This window comes from Protopterus annectens, chromosome 8.part1, assembly GCF_019279795.1.
Source record: "Protopterus annectens isolate FY-2018-M chromosome 8.part1, PAN1.0, whole genome shotgun sequence".
In the NCBI taxonomy this organism is placed as follows: Eukaryota; Metazoa; Chordata; order Ceratodontiformes; family Protopteridae; genus Protopterus; species Protopterus annectens.
In genome coordinates this window covers 468,500,681-468,506,680 of record NC_056742.1, presented here as the reverse complement: position 1 = coordinate 468,506,680, position 6,000 = coordinate 468,500,681, and positions in this window count along the sequence as shown.

Sequence of the window (6,000 nt, the reverse complement as noted above, 5' to 3'; positions counted from 1 at the left end):
TTTAAAAATTGTTTGCCATAAAACCATCAACACTCTTACCCTTTTTCTCTCAAATAAGAGACTAAGGACCAAACTCAGAGTTACTTTTCATTATTGAAACAATTAGCTTAGAAGATTGATAGAACATCCTAAATTGTAATGTGGATTTTCTAAAGAATAAGACGTCTGACTTTTCTCTCATATCGTTACCATTTTGAATAAGGAGCAGAGAAATTTTTTTGAGGTAAATTCAGAAGTCCCTGAAACTCTGAGACATTTGAAAGGTATAAAGATAATTTAGAAAGAATATAAAAAAAAGAAGTGCTAACTGTTCTGTAGGTGTGTGCTGCCTGTATGTTTGAAGCAGCGGAGCCCTTAAAATTGTTGAACATCACCCCCAGGCATTGATTTATCCTGTACTATAGTGAAGGCAACAAATTTACTTACATATGAATAGTCTGAAGAGAAGTAGTTGGGTTGCCAGTTTAACTGATATAGTTATTGCCATTACTGGAGAGCAATTAGCTTTGATGGCATTCCTTTGCACCTGTTAGAATGTTGTGTCACCTGTATACTTATGTTCTGGCACATATCTGTTAACCTGCAGACACTGAAAATAGGAACAAAGGCCCCTGAAAAGTAGATATATATACAGCCAAAAATCTGGACATCTAATCTTCCTGCTTCTAGCAGGAATGTGAAAACCATGTGCTTAAAAACAAAAACAGAGAGTGACAAAATGATGGAAAAATACTGTCATTTATTTTTGCTTCTGAAAAATAAGGTAAAATGTGTGTCTTCTTTTTTTAAGTTATTGGTGCCACTAGTGTGTTGGTCACGCAGTGTGGTTTTCTGAATAGGAGATTGCTTCAGAAATCACATGTGATGAGCTGGCTAAAAGACAAGTTTCAGAGCGAAGGCCTTCAGAGCTTTCCTGGCAACAGAGAGAGGGAGGCTGAGCCCTGAAGGGATAATGTTAGGAACAAAATAAATAAATAAATGCCCTCTCCCTGGCATAAAAAAAAAAAACACACCAAAAAACAAGAGGGATGGAGGGAGGGAGCGGCTACTGCAGCAGTGATCATTCAAACATCTGATGTTACGGTAAGTTCAGTTTATACAACTGTACTATGTTCTTCATATTCATCATGGCTTCAGTAGCCTAAGCTACATGGGTAGATTACATTAGTAAAAAAAATCTGGAAGCTCCTGGAGAATGGTTCTAATAAAATATGATGTAGACCTAGAGAAGGAATCCAGCTTATAGTGCTTTGTAAAAGTATGTACAGAGGACCAAATAGAAGCTTCTAAAGTACTTCTAGAATCCAGCCTTTTTCAAAGAGCCATAGATGAAGCCAAGACCCTGGTAAAGTGGGCCTTGACTCTGCCTGGAATAGTTTTGTCATGGTGTTTGTATCAAAAGGAAATAGCCTTAGACAGCCATTTGGAAATAGTCTGCTTTGACACTGGTTGTCCCTTTTACCTTCACAAGAAATGAACAATTGATCTGAAGATCTGAAGGATTTAGTTCTGTCAACATTGTACTGAAGTTGTCTGTGGCCATCTAAGATATGGAATATCCTTTCATCTTTATTTTTAGGTTCAAGAAAGAAAACAGGGATGGATAGTGTGTATGGCTTAAAATAAACTTAGATACCACTTTAGGTATAAAAAAGGATTTCTTCTGAAAGAAACCTTGTCCCTATGGAAAATAAGAGCTTGTAACTCAGATACCCTTCTTGCAGAAGTTGGAGCAATCAAAAAAACTATTTTCCATGTTAAGAACCTCAAGTCAGCAAGATTAGATGGTTCAAATGGAGCAAAAATAAAGATCCTAAGGAAGGGTCACCAGTTTTCTTGCAGGCCGCTTATGTAAAACCCCTTTCAAGAACAGTTTGACATCAGACTGCATTGAAGGAGGAGGATCCATGGGTAGACATGCTGAAATGGTTAATAAATAAACCTTGATAGAGGAATAAGAAATGTCATAGTATAGTATTAGTGGAAAGAGTGGAAAAGTATGCAAGAACATTCCTGTCCAAGGAAAAGAAAATGCATCTGTCTTCCAGGGCATCTTGCATGGAGTCCTGGAACAGAATCATGCCAGTTGATTGTTCAGAGTGGAGGCAGAAAGGTGTACTCGAGGAAGTCCCTACAGATGGATCAAATCTTGAAGATCCTCAGTTTAGTTTCTATCAATGAGGGACAGCCCTGGTTGATGATCAGCTTGTCTGCCACACAGTTTTTCCCTGACATAATGTAGGATGCCTGTTGTGCTGTGAAGCTGTATCCCAAGATAACATGGCTACTCTGCAAAGGGGGTGTGACCTGGTTCTCCCTTGCTTGTTGATATACCACATGACAGTGGTATTGTTTGTAATCAACTGAAGCTGTCCTGGGGGCTAAAGATAGTTCAGAAAGTTCAGTACCTTGACCAAGGCAAGCATCTGCTTGATATTTATGTGGTTGCTTCTGTCCTTGGTGTCCCACACCTGCTGCACATGTATCCATCCATCCAGAAACTGCTTCCCAAGCAAAGTCTGAAGCGTCTGTGGTAACTAACTGCTTTGGAGCAGGGAGGTAGAAGAGTAGACTTGGATTTAAGAATTTCTGCTCCCTAAACCAAAACATTTTTCTTCTGCCAAAACCCAACACTGGGATTTGAAAAGATAAATGGTGTTGTTGCTTGTACCAACAAGACTTCTGGTAATACTGTATCTTTCTCATATGGAGTCTTGCCAGATGTATAATGAAAATCATAGATGCCACAAGCCCCAAAATCTGAGTGGAAAACCTTAGAAATCGATCTAGGTAAAGATATATATATGTTTTCCCTGTGGAAGAAAAGCTTTTTGAACTGATATGTGTATGACACGAAGTGAGCTCTCACCCAAGAGGGAGATTCCTGACACTTTCAAAAATACAAGGCAAAGATAAGCAAGTCATCTAAATATGGTAAAATGCGGATGCCCTGTACCCTGCACTGAGCTCTAACTGGAGCTAGAGACTTCGTGAACACTCTTGGTGGAGTGGATAGTCCAAAGGATAAGGAAGGAACTGATAACTTGATCCAGACACATAAAACCTTAAGAAATATCTGAAGTCTGGATGAATAGGGATGTGAGAAACATCTTTTAAGTCTAGTGTTGCCAGGAAACTTGAAAGAGGAAGAGGAGGTAATGGGATGTGAAGTGACATCATTTTAAATTTGGGCACCATCACAAACAGGTTTAGGAAAGAAAGACCCAGAACTGGTCTCCACGCATTTCCTTTCTTTGGCACTACAAATCTCCTTGAATAAAAGCCTACCCCACTTGGGAAGGAGGAACTGATTCTATCACTCCTTGGGACAGCATGTGATGAAGAACAGGGTGAAAGAAATGAATTTGATCTGTAGGATGAGTGACCCCCCCCCCCCCCGGACAGGAGGAATTTCCTCCCACAGCTAATAGTAACCATGCTGAATGATTTTCAAAGTTCATGTGACTGAAACAATCTCTTGCCAAAGAGAAGAATGGAGAGTCAGACTTTCTGGAAGACAAAAGAGGCCAGTGTGAGAGGAGGTTACAAGGTCTCTTGAATCGTCATTCAGACTTTTTGGACCGTCTTTGGTTTTAGGAGGTGTGACACTCCTTTTTGGAACCCCCTTGCCATTTCTTCTTAAATGTATGTTTACCTGTATTTTGTTGAGATTGTTTTTGATTTTTTTTTACCAAAATTGGATGAGAAGATAGAAAATTGTTTGGAAATTTTGGAAAAGGAGGGCTGAAAAATCTTAGAAATTCTCTGGATCAGCTTTGACCTTTCATCACACTTTTTGATCACCTCAACACCAGAGGGGCCAAACACTAAATCCCTATCCAAGGGAAATTTTTCACATTTCATTTTTAATTCCATCCTGGAGATTCTGACAATGCAGCGATGCAAACCCCCTCATAACAGTGCTAGTGGCCATAGCCTTGGAAGTATCAACAGATTCCTGCACACACTGTAACCAATAAGTAGTGACATGTGCAACAGAAGAAACTAAGTTATTTAAATCAGATTTTTTTCTCACAAGAAGAAACTTCAGATAAAGTATTCCTCATGCGTTCACAATTTATAAGAACAAACTTTATCATATGAGCCTGACAGTTCAAAATTCTGAAGTCGGAAGTTGCAGAAGTATCCACTTTTTTCATACCTATCAGTAATTTTCCCATCCTTATCAGAAAGAGTAGGATCGGAATTAACTAAGTGCTTAGTAGAAGTGGGATCAACTGAAGCTAGAGCTGCTGGTCAGATCTGGGAAAATGTGTATGAAAATTTGAAAGACTGAGGAACTTTATGCATCCTGTCTGCATTTTTAGGGGCAGCTGGCCGACTATAAGGAACATTGCATCAGTAACACACACGCACACACACACACACACACGCACACGCACACACACACACACACACACACACACACACACTTAAAGCAGACAGAACAGGAAGAATGGGTGTAGGTTCTGGAAAATCCTTCTATAATAACTCATAGTATTTTCTGAGGGACTGAAAAACCTCACAGGGAGAATCAGAAACTGAATTATTCTCCGAGTCTGAATCAGAAATCTGAGGAGAAAACCCTGTAGCCATCCCTGTATCTTCCTGTTCTGATTTAGGATCTTGAATCTCTTTAGGAAAAGTGGAGTCCCTCATTCTTTTACCGGAAACTACTTCACTAGAAGGATCGATAGCCTGAATTAAACCCTATGCCAGACACAGTAATCTACTCCTGTCTAAAGAAATTTGAGGAGGAGTACATGCATGCTTGGTTTTCTGTTTGGTTTTGACTAGAAAAATGGGGCCAACCATGTTACCGATGGCAGCCGCAGCAACTTCCCCAGGGATGGGCATAGCATTCTGGCATAACAGGGAAACCTTCCCAGTGCCCTCTCCCAGAACTGACAAGAGTGGGTGACTCTGCCCACTTAGGGGACTCCAGTTGCAGAGGACATGGCTAACACCCATTCCATAGTGGCTGTAGGTGCTACACCAAAGGGATCGGGGGTAAAACATGAGTAGTCTGAGTACAACAAATGGCCACAGCAGTGTTGTCCACCTGCAGATGAGGCAAATTTCTAGCCTGCTGTCGTGGCAAAATCTGCTTGCTTATTTTTTTCTCTTGTTGTGGCTGGAAGAAGGGCCAACCACGGAACTAGTAGTCTGTTCCATGGTTAAGCTAAAAATTGTGCCTTTTCCTCGGGGATGACCAGCAGAAATTTCTGGTAAATATTAACAGCCCACAAAAGTTACTTTTTTGACATAGAAACACTGTAAAAATCACTTAAAAACAGTATGCCAGCCTCACAAAAGCAAAATAAACCACAATTTTTCAACAGAATTTTTGTCATTTACTTTACATCACTTTTAACAGAAAAAAATGAGCATTCCATTAAAAAGTATGTTACATCCTCAAACCAGTGCAACACTCCTAGCTGTAAAATAACTACACTCCTAGCTGTAAAGTAACTACACTCCTAGCTGTAAAGTAACTACACTCCTAGCTGTAAAATAACTACACTGCTAGCTGTAAAATAACTACACTCTTAGCTGTAAAGTAACTACACTCCTAGCTGTAAAATAACTACACTCCTAGCTGTAAAGTAACTACACTCCTAGCTGTAAAATAACTACACTCCTAGCTGTGAAGTAACTACACTCCTAGCTGTAAAATAACTACACTCCTAGCTATAAAGTAAATACACTCCTAGCTGTAAAATAACTAACTACACTCCTAGCTGTGAAGTAACTACACTCCTAGCTGTAAAATAACTACACTCCTAGCTATAAAGTAACTACACTCCTAGCTGTAAAATAACTAACTACACTCCTAGCTGTAAAGTAACTACACTCCTAGCTGTAAAATAACTACACTCCTAGCTATAAAGTAACTACACTCCTAGCTGTAAAATAACTAACTACACTCCTAGCTGTAAAGTAACTACACTCCTAGCTGTAAAATAACTACACTCCTAGCTGTAAAGTAACTACACTCCT